This window comes from Musca domestica, unplaced genomic scaffold (assembly GCF_030504385.1).
Source record: "Musca domestica strain aabys unplaced genomic scaffold, Musca_domestica.polishedcontigs.V.1.1 524, whole genome shotgun sequence".
NCBI classification, from domain to species: domain Eukaryota; kingdom Metazoa; phylum Arthropoda; class Insecta; order Diptera; family Muscidae; genus Musca; species Musca domestica.
This window is the reverse complement of record NW_026712351.1, coordinates 142,221-154,270: the sequence shown is the minus strand read 5'-3', so window position 1 is coordinate 154,270 and position 12,050 is coordinate 142,221.

The following is a 12,050-nucleotide window of genomic DNA, read 5'->3' as shown; positions in this document are numbered from 1 at the left end:
TTTGAGGATAATTAAAGCTGCCTCAAATTACTGCAAGAACAGAAGGTGAATCAAAGAAGTAAGCATATCGACGTGAAGTATTATTTTGTATGAGAATTATGTTAGTCCGAAGCTTTTATATTTGAATACTGACCAACAGAATTTATGGTAGCGGATATACTCACGATGTCTTTACAAAAAAATTAAAATATATAGTTTAAAATAATTAATTGGGTTATGTAATTAAATAATAATATGCTAATTTGCAATAAGTTCGAAATATATACTACTTTCCAGAGAACGGCCCTTGTAAGCCATCATCCACACCAAATATGCCTGATGAGCCGCTTAACCAACGGCGAAACGCGTCGCATAGTGGTGAGTGTGTGATAGTGTCTATCTGGCTTTCCTTTTCACTGCAAATTTCAGATCATTAAGCTCGTCTCGAAAGAGAAAACAAACACATAAATCATAAAACATATGATCTTCGCCTTAACAAGGCAAAACTCAAAAATTCAGCCGAGCCTGACTGTGGGATTTGAACCGCGGACCTCGGTGTGCAGCCAACTAGACGTTGCCGTCTCTACGTTCAGAACCATTAACCCGTCTTCCTAAAGCAGCACTAAAACAAGTGTATGCATTGGAAGCAATGTAGTTGTTGTGGACAAAAAATCCATCACTACAAAAACAAAACTTTGCTGTGAAAAAGATCTGCCAATAGAACTTGAGTCGAACCTGGAGAGTTTCTAGTGTATAATTCGCATATGCTAATTTGCAATAAGTTCGAAATATATACTACTTTCCAGAGAACGGCCCTTGTAAGCCATCATCCACACCAAATATGCCTGATGAGCCGCTTAACCAACGGCGAAACGCGTCGCATAGTGGTGAGTGTGTGATAGTGTCTATCTGGCTTTCCTTTTCACTGCAAATTTCAGATCATTAAGCTCGTCTCGAAAGAGAAAACAAACACATAAATCATAAAACATATGATCTTCGCCTTAACAAGGCAAAACTCAAAAATTCAGCCGAGCCTGGCTGTGGGATTTGAACCGCGGACCTCGGTGTGCAGCCAACTAGAAGTTGCCGTCTCTACGTTCAGAACCATTAACCCGTCTTCCTAAAGCAGCACTAAAACAAGTGTATGCATTGGAAGCAATGTAGTTGTTGTGGACAAAAAATCCATCACTACAAAAACAAAACTTTGCTGTGAAAAAGATCTGCCAATAGAACTTGAGTCGAACCTGGAGAGTTTCTAGTGTATAATTCGCATATGCTAATTTGCAATAAGTTCGAAATATATACTACTTTCCAGAGAACGGCCCTTGTAAGCCATCATCCACACCAAATATGCCTGATGAGCCGCTTAACCAACGGCGAAACGCGTCGCATAGTGGTGAGTGTGTGATAGTGTCTATCTGGCTTTCCTTTTCACTGCAAATTTCAGATCATTAAGCTCGCCTCGAAAGAGAAAACAAACACATAAATCATAAAACATATGATCTTCGCCTTAACAAGGCAAAACTCAAAATTCAGCCGAGCCTGGCTGTGGGATTTGAACCGCGGACCTCGGTGTGCAGCCAACTAGAAGTTGCCGTCTCTACGTTCAGAACCATTAACCCGTCTTCCTAAAGCAGCACTAAAACAAGTGTATGCATTGGAAGCAATGTAGTTGTTGTGGACAAAAAATCCATCACTACAAAAACAAAACTTTGCTGTGAAAAAGATCTGCCAATAGAACTTGAGTCGAACCTGGAGAGTTTCTAGTGTATAATTCGCATATGCTAATTTGCAATAAGTTCGAAATATATACTACTTTCCAGAGAACGGCCCTTGTAAGCCATCATCCACACCAAATATGCCTGATGAGCCGCTTAACCAACGGCGAAACGCGTCGCATAGTGGTGAGTGTGTGATAGTGTCTATCTGGCTTTCCTTTTCACTGCAAATTTCAGATCATTAAGCTCGTCTCGAAAGAGAAAACAAACACATAAATCATAAAACATATGATCTTCGCCTTAACAAGGCAAAACTCAAAAATTCAGCCGAGCCTGGCTGTGGGATTTGAACCGCGGACCTCGGTGTGCAGCCAACTAGAAGTTGCCGTCTCTACGTTCAGAACCATTAACCCGTCTTCCTAAAGCAGCACTAAAACAAGTGTATGCATTGGAAGCAATGTAGTTGTTGTGGACAAAAAATCCATCACTACAAAAACAAAACTTTGCTGTGAAAAAGATCTGCCAATAGAACTTGAGTCGAACCTGGAGAGTTTCTAGTGTATAATTCGCATATGCTAATTTGCAATAAGTTCGAAATATATACTACTTTCCAGAGAACGGCCCTTGTAAGCCATCATCCACACCAAATATGCCTGATGAGCCGCTTAACCAACGGCGAAACGCGTCGCATAGTGGTGAGTGTGTGATAGTGTCTATCTGGCTTTCCTTTTCACTGCAAATTTCAGATCATTAAGCTCGTCTCGAAAGAGAAAACAAACACATAAATCATAAAACATATGATCTTCGCCTTAACAAGGCAAAACTCAAAAATTCAGCCGAGCCTGGCTGTGGGATTTGAACCGCGGACCTCGGTGTGCAGCCAACTAGAAGTTGCCGTCTCTACGTTCAGAACCATTAACCCGTCTTCCTAAAGCAGCACTAAAACAAGTGTATGCATTGGAAGCAATGTAGTTGTTGTGGACAAAAAATCCATCACTACAAAAACAAAACTTTGCTGTGAAAAAGATCTGCCAATAGAACTTGAGTCGAACCTGGAGAGTTTCTAGTGTATAATTCGCATATGCTAATTTGCAATAAGTTCGAAATATATACTACTTTCCAGAGAACGGCCCTTGTAAGCCATCATCCACACCAAATATGCCTGATGAGCCGCTTAACCAACGGCGAAACGCGTCGCATAGTGGTGAGTGTGTGATAGTGTCTATCTGGCTTTCCTTTTCACTGCAAATTTCAGATCATTAAGCTCGTCTCGAAAGAGAAAACAAACACATAAATCATAAAACATATGATCTTCGCCTTAACAAGGCAAAACTTAAAAAAAATTATTTTGAGTCCCTCCACCTTGAAAAGAAGGTATATTAACTGTGTCACACCGTTTGAAACATCAATAAATATGCGTCGTAGACGCATAATCGGCATAAACTTCGCAGTCCATTAAACGATGTCTGTTTGTTGAAATGTTAAGCACAAGAGTTGTGTCTAGGATGATCCAAACAGACTTATTGGTATTTGTAGTTGAAAGTGGAACGCGCTTGAATTCAGATAATTTTATATAAATTTTTTTCTTTGGTTAAAACAGTAAAGAACCGCCAGAAAACTATTTAGACAAGAATATTATTGTAAATCAACGCTCTTAGTTATTTGATACTCGAGTACAGACGTGGGTTTCTTAACGGATTACGAAGCTGTCAATAAGGCTATTGTAGAAAATGTCAAAAAAGTTCGAATGAAATGAATAAATAAATAAAATTCATCCGATAACAATTCTTAACAGCAAATCGAAACAGCTGCATGAAAACTGTAGAATACTCAAAGTTACAGACTACGCCATTAAAAATAGTTATTGGTCTAAAACTTAACCGCTCCAATGAAGAGGACTATGGTACGTAAAATGATAAGCCATATATAAGGCCATTTTATTGAGTATGAATAAAATGAATCCAAAAAAAGTTAATTGAAATTGGCTAAAACTGCTTAGACGTAAAAATAGTCATTAGAAATATTCGGCACTATTATGGTTGTCGTCGGCGTCTCAAAATGAAGTCAAGAGCGAAAATAATGATATTAGGGTTGTCGTTTCTTGTCGATAGTGACAAATGATTGCTATTATAATTGTCGATACAACAGTTGACGTGAAGTCGATTTTTAAGAAAATCTGTCGCCGTAAAAAATTGTTACGACCTTGTATTTTTTCATCGACGTTGATAATGTAACTTTTTTGTATTTGATATTTGACCATGAAAATAATAACAGCAAAACAATTTGAAATGTTAGTTTCCGTATTGAAAAAAGAAAAGTTTGGCAAAAGGGTTTACCAATGGTAATTGTTCACCTAATTTTAAATCAGATTGGTATCCATTGCTACAAAATTAAATGTAAACGGGTCACCGATTAGAGACTGGCAAAAGGTATGTTAAAATTAAAATTATTTTTGTATGTTTTTATTAGTTAGTTTTCTAAAGTTCTTCTAGGTTTGGAAAGATTTAAAATTTAAAACCAAAAAACAATTGTGCACAATAAGAGTGAAGCGAGCAGCACTGGAGGTGGTATTTTTAAGCAAATGACTTTGTCGCTTTGGGAGGAGTCCTTCCCGAATGTAATGCAGTTTCAAAAGTTACTGAATCCACAAGGTCGTGCACTTGGAGTAAAAATTCGGAAAACATAATTGTACCAGACGTTATAGATCATGAAAATGAACCAGTGGACAATGCTGACGACGAGACTGATGTAACTACTATCCAAGCTTCTCGATCGCCCAGAAAAAACAATGATAAAAAGTCATCAATGATAATGTAAAAAAAAGTAGTAGACAAAATAATTTGCGATCGAATGCAGTGATCCAAAATTTACAGCGATCGAAATGTTTATTTATACGAAACAGAACTCGATGACGAATGCGGTGTTTTGGCCCCAGATCTAAAATAGTGTTGCAGCTAAAGCAACATAAAAATAATGCTAAAAAATACCAAACAAAAAAATTAAAATGCCAAAAATAATGCTAAATACAAATACGATTTTAAACCTTGCAACAATTATAAACCAATCGATGCGGAATTTAGCATGGGGCTAGAGGTTGGGACTGAACAGAAGCTTTCCAATTTGGATGGTCATCGGATAATATTGAGCGGGTGAAATAAAGTTTTGTGTTAAAAAAAAAAAATTCCATTAAACCGCGAATAATCAAATAGATGAAAAAGTAAATTCTGACCGTTACATAAATGTCGATAGTGAAGATATCGGATATATAAAATGCTGTCATCTCGAAATATCTGGACTGATAAGAAAGAAAAAATCTAGACAAAAACGCATGAAAAGATCTCAATAAAGATGTGGATATTAATTTTGTAATATTTTCTTCTATTTTTCCATTTGTCACATTTTTGTCGCATGAGATAATTTTATTTTGACTTACAATATTGAATTTTACATTTTGTAATATTTTTACTCCTTACAACACTATATAGTTAGAATATTATATAAAGGGCACATTTATGGTCCGATCCTCACGAAATGTTGGATGGAGGTGGGGTTAGTGTCAGAATAGATGCCTGATGTTTTTGGATATGATCGCAAAATGGACCAAAAACTGAAAGTGTAAGAACGTCATAATTATCGTTCGATCCTTAGGAAATTTTAAGTGGGAGTGCGATATCGGCCCTGCCAAGCATTTTGGATGGCCATCGGATAACAGTTAGCGGATAAAATGGGCCCCAATTTTTGTGGGAAAATACCAAAATGTCTATTCCAACGATATGCTGAAAGTGAATTCCAGGAGAATTAAAAAATACACGAATGGCGCACTTCTGATCTTTTTTACAACAATTCATATAGAGAAACCTTAATTTACAAATATTGTTCTGAATAGCCATTAGCATGACCCTCTTTAAGCTTTAATATAGGGCAAATTCTATAAGAATATACATTACTTCGGTCCAAACCGTAAAATTTTTTAGAGATGACAGGTTTTTGAAAAATAATTTGGTTACAGATCCATGAAGGTTATTCGGAAGGAGGACCAATAAGGTCCATCATCTGTTTTTAAATTTAATATGATTTAATTAAAATGTATTAATTCCTGCTACTTGAAAATTAGAGACCGAATGCTGATTAGAATTAGATCGTTTGTGATCTTCAAAACCTTCGCAGCCCTTATTTAACCTATTATAAAGTTGTGAAGTCACAAAATTCATTCTATTACTAATTTCTGCTTTTATAAGTTTCATGCCACTGAAAACTCTACCAACTTCTGCGTTACTAAAAGGTAAAATCGGCAATTCATAACGAAAGTAGAGAATTCCTTGAGCGGGTTTTCATTTAAAGCATTTTTAATTTCTTATACAATAAAAAATTAATAGTTGAGTTTATGTTTGCCCATTCACATGTACTTAGCTTTTGCCGTTGCTTTTCTAAAATAGTAATTTCGTTCAAAATGTAATTGTAATGTAATGTAATTTAATTTTTTAGATTTAAAAAAATGTATTTATAAGAAGGTACCAAAATATAAGAAAATTTTTAGACCAAAAAAATGCTAAACTCATAATTTCGAAAAGCTAAGAAAAATGCTAAATAATATTTTTGGTGCTAAATACAAATTTAGCTGCAAAAATGCTAAAATGGCCACACTGCTTCCATGCCTTACCGTAATACCATTTTTGAATCGAAGCGACGGTGAGGGCGACTTGCACATAAAGTCGACGACGGCTATAGATACGACAACCGATTTATAATGACGAGCAATTAATATACTCGTACGATGCCTATTATCAAAAAAAAAAAAAAAAAAACAAAAAAAAAAAAAACTGTGAAACTAAAAGAGCTGATACAACACTTGGGCATGGTTCCAGCAGATGTAAAATAGAGTCGTTTTGGTATATATTTCCTATATATTTTCTCTTTGAAATGTGCAAACTGTGATAGAGAACACAAGTCGATTGCAATGTTCTATTAGGTTAAAATATACATTCAAATAAGAGAGAGATTTTTACCGAAAAGTGCTGTTCGTAACCCTCAATTTCAAAATAATAACCAACGATTTCCATATAAACTTAACCACGTAAAGGTTTTGAAAAGGAGTTCGACAAATATACACCAAACTGAACAAAATAACTTGTTTTCAACTGAATAACTAACAAATAAAAATGAAGATAAGTAAACATGCATACGAAAATTTTTGTCATAGACTGTAAAACCATTATGAACTTATTATACGAAATTTGTTACAATTCCGTTGAATAATTTTGCAAAAATCATGAAAATACCGAGTATTGGGAGATACTGTCATAAGGGGACGTGGACCTGTATAATATGATATTTTTTTCCATAGGTTTCAGTACCCATTAAAATCTTCCAATAAGAAATTTAAAATAATTCCGGTAAATAATGTCGCTAAAGTCATGAAAATATCGAGTATCGGGATGTACCGTTATATGGGGGCTATACAAAAACGTGGACCTGCACACGAATTTTTTGCCATAGGTTGTAGTACTTATTAAGATCTTACAATATGAAATTTGAAACGATTCCTGTAAATAATGTCGCTAAAATCAGTAGTTTAGCCTTCTATCTTAATTTGTTCGAAAGATAGAGTGAAACAGGCGGAAATCGCTGATCTCGAAAAACATTTGAGTTAATTTTCAAAATGAACAAGTAAAAAAGCAGCTAATTTAGCTAATCAGCTTTTAATCTCCACCTCCACCATTTGGAAAAAACTTCCACCATTTCGAAAACTACCACATAAATGAAGACCGCTATATGGAGAATATACGAAGACGTAGACCTGCACACGAAATGTTTTTTCTTAGGCTGTAGCACACATTACGAACCTTACATACGAAATTTATTACAACTACGGTGAATAATGACGCAAAAATCATGAAAATCACAAGTATCGGGAAGTACCGTTATATGGGGGCTATACAAAAACGTGGACCGACATTTACGAACTTAATCTGCCTACTGGCAAACTATGCATGTATGCAAAATTTTAGCCTTCTATCTCAATTTGTTCGAAAGATAGCGTGATTACATCAGACAGACAGACAAACAGACATCGCTAGATCGTCTTAGAATTATACGCTGATACAGAATATATACTTTGTAGGGTCTATTATGAATATTTCGAGGAGTTACAAACGGAATGACAGAGCTAATATAAAATTTTAAAAGTAAATTCGACCATTTCAAAATCATAACTGGCATAGCGATAAAATTTTTGATTTAAATAAAATATTTTTATTTTTTTCTAGGGGCGCCAGAGGCTTAGTGAATAAAAACACTTTTACAATTCTTAGAAAGCAACAAAGTCTACATTTGCCTTGTATGTGAAACTTAGTTAAATGCAACGATTTTCATTAAAAACCAGTCCTATATATGTTGTTGTAATGATCGACGTAATAGAAAATGATGTGTTGCTTTATTAAGCAGAAAAAATATACATCACAAGATGCTAAAACAAATTGAAACATATCAAATCGAAAATATTAGTGTTCAAATTTATTGTAACAACAATGAAATAAATGTATATGCCTATTATTTTCCATATATATATTATTATTGCTTGTGACCCACAGCGAAAACATTGTTTCTTATTAGATATTCACAAACACCAAAAACTCTATATTTGGAAGTGATTTCAATTCCAGACATCAATTTTGGGACTACCTAAAAACAATTGTTGGGGAAATATACTCAATGCTAAGTTTCAATCTAGTACCTTCAATATTATGTACCATAGAAATCCTTCGTGTATTGCTGCTGATGCAAGAAGACAACCGTCAACCTTGGATAGTCTACTGACTGATATTCTTTTTATCTTTGCTCTGTGAATGTTATAAAGCAGTTGTTTTCAGAACACCTTCCAGTAAAAATGAAGGTATACTGTTCAACTGATATGACCGACAAATATTTCTACAGTTACAATAAAGCCAAAAGGAGCTGATTTAAATCATAAATAGGTGACAACATAAATATGAGCCGCGGAAGCATAGCTGAGTGCTACCGGACGCGTCCACGGGTTGCGGATAGTGGGACGCCCGGTAGATATATCGGGCAGCCGCGAATTAAAGAAGCAGTCGCGGACAGCTCAGCGGTTTCTAGGGGTAGAGTCTCGGACTAAATACCCGAGTGCCTGTGATCCCTGGACTTGACTAGGCGACACTGGCACCTCTAAACTATCTAGTCGGCGGCCTGGTCCACCACAACGGCCTCCCTAATACTGGGGTGCTACGTAAACCGTGCACAACAGTGTTCCAAGGTTTACAGTCAGGGTACCGACTGTATTAGAACGGTGTCCTCGTCGATACCTGGGCGCCTCGACGAGTAACAGGCTTAGATGCCAAGTCCTTACCATGATATGGAGGCTATGTCATGGCGGACCTCGTCACCTGCACTGTCCAAATATCTTATGGAGAAAATTTAAATAACAAAACAACAAAAACTGACAAAAAGTCCAAATAACTTCGGGCGGGGACGTGACTCTGCAAGCGTACAGAGACGTGGTATGCGAGAGCATACAGCGACAGCCCTTCTAGAGAAGACCACTCTGAGGCTCAGCCAGGAGAGTGTGCCCCCTGGTTTTGGGAATGACTCACACCTCTCTGATGAGGAGTTCGACGTCACCGTCATACCCTCATCTTTGAGCCAGTCCAAAAAACTAAAAGGGAACTCAATCTAGGGCCAAGGCGAGGTCAACTCCTGTGAAGGGGTTCCATCGGTACCTACCGATGCGACCAACCTCCGGCTCGAGGAAGGCGTCGTGGAAGGGGCACTGATGTTCCTATTAACCACGGTGACTCCGGATCGAAGTAGGGAAAAATTAGGAGGGATACAAACGATCGGTGAGGTATTGTAAAAGCTTCGTCGGTCGCGATCCCCTACAGATTACGAAGAGGGAAAAGGCCCTGATTAGGATGAACCTAAAGGCAGTGCGGAAGTTTGAAGAAGAACCATCCGGAACTGCCAAAATGTTAACACGAAAAAGACCTTGCCTCTCTTTTTACAGACCTCGCCAAGAAGGTAAGTCCATCTGAGGACAAGCCAACTAACGAGGCTGGGGTGGAGGACATCACCACTCCCGGCGATAGAAAGACAGCTTCGGCTGTTGCACCATCAACGGAATCAAGTGTAGCCCCCACCATATCTAACGGAGGAAGCATAGCTGAGGTGGATCCAAAGGAGGCCAAACCCTCTTCCCGTGTAACGATGAAGAGAGGACGTCTGAGGGAGCAGGTTTTCCTAATGGATGATCCTTCTAGGCTACAATTTGGCAGTGCTACCGTCTACAAGGGAGTTAAAGTCATCTGCTGCGAAAATGAGGAGTCGAAGAACTTTCTCGTGATCGCAGTAGCTGTCCTTCAGGGACTTTGGGATGGAAGTGCACTTGCTGCTGTATCCCTGAAGGAAATCCCCTGCAGGAAGATATTGACAGCATGGGTGCCGCCGCCCTCTGTGGACCCGGCACGCGTGCTGACAATATTGGGGAAGCAAGATCCCAATCTCTGTACGGACAGCTGGCGCTTAGTCGAAGCCACAGCTGCTTATCATCGTGCAGATCAATCTGCATCACTGTAAGGCAGCTGGGGCTGAGCTTCTCCTATTCCTCTCCAAGCTTGAAGTTGACATAGCCCTGGTCCAGAAACCTTACATCTTTAAGAATAAGGTAACTGGGCTAGGGAGTGAGCGGTACATCACCTATGCCACCTCCAACGGGGAAAAGGTTAGAACTTGTATCGTTGCTGGAAAAAACTTAAATTTAATCTTCCTCAATAATTTCAGCGGAGGAGACGCCACGGCGGTCAGACTGGAGACTCGGACGGGCAAAATTATCTTCCTCGTCTCCCTGTACCAACCCTTCGAATACTCCGACCCGCCAGGCCAAGTGGTAGAGGAGCTGGTCACAGAATTGGGTGGCGATCTCATCGTTGGATGTAATGCCAAGCTCACCACTCTCAATGGTTTTATTTTAACACATAATCTCAAAATTTGTAACCGGGGAAAGGGGGCAACTTTTCGTAACAAGAATAGAGAGGAGGTCATACATCTCACTCTCACTAACATGGATAAATCGCTCATTCTGAACTGGAAAGTTTTGACTGAGTGCTCCTTCTCGGATCACAGGAAAATAACATTTCAAATTTCGGTAGAGGGATTGCATCAAAAACCGCATAGGAACCCGAAAAGGCCTCGATGGAACCAATTTGCGGAGCACACTGCATGGATGCTAAAGTCCACTGGTGATCTTCCAGTGACCTCTGCATCGGATGTGGACGACTCTGTCAAGTTGTTAACAAAGATCCTGATCGGTAGCTATGAAAGAGCTTGTCCGCTAACCTTCCGGGCTAAAATGCTCCAGCCTGTCTGGTGGTCGAAAGACCTAGCCCAGCTCAGGAAGACAAGCAGACGCTTTTACAAAAGGGCCAACAAGACCAAACTGAGTACTGACTGGGAAGCTTATAAATCAGCCTTCAATAACTACAACAGTGAGATCAAGAAGGCCAAAAGACGGTCTTGGGTGTGTTTTACCGAGTCCATAGATGATGTCAACGCGGCCTCCAGATTCCGTAGAGTACCTTCAAAGGATCCACTGGAAGCTGACGGTAGCTGGAATGACTCAGGTCTAGAGACTCTGAATCTATTAGCCAGCACTCACTTTCCGAACTGCTCTGATGCGGTATATGACCGATTGGTAAATCGGTCTAGTCAGCATCGTGAGACGGAAGACGTAAGTCTGACTGATAGAATTGTAAACGCCCCCAAGATCTTATGGGCCATAAACTCATTCAAACCTTTCAAGTCACCGGGTCCAGATGGCATTATCCCCGCTATGCTACAGCATGCGTCGGCGGTGATAATACCATTCCTTTAAGTGATTTTTAAGGCTTGTTTGCGTCTTTCTCACATTCCATTACTGTGGAGGGAAGTAACAGTCACCTACATTCCCAAAGCTGGGAAGCCAAGCCATGTACTTCCAAAAGACTACAGGCCTATTAGTCGCTTGTTCTTTATATTGAAAACGCTAGAGAGACTAATAGACGTAGTTATCAGATCTCTAATACCCTTGACATCGTTAAGCACTGCTCAGCATGCCTATATGAAAGGCAAATCCGTTGAATCAGCGCAGCACGACGTTGTGGGTTATATAGAGAAGAACCTGAACAGCTCATGTTTTACGTTGGCGGCCTTCCTCGACATCGAGGGGGCCTTCAATAATGTTACAATTGAGGCAATTCATAGTTCTCTTGAAAGACTTGTGCCACCACTTCTCACTGATTGGATTGATGTTATGCTTAGCAGCAGAATCATCAACTCAAGCATCGAGGAGAGTTCTGTTAGGAA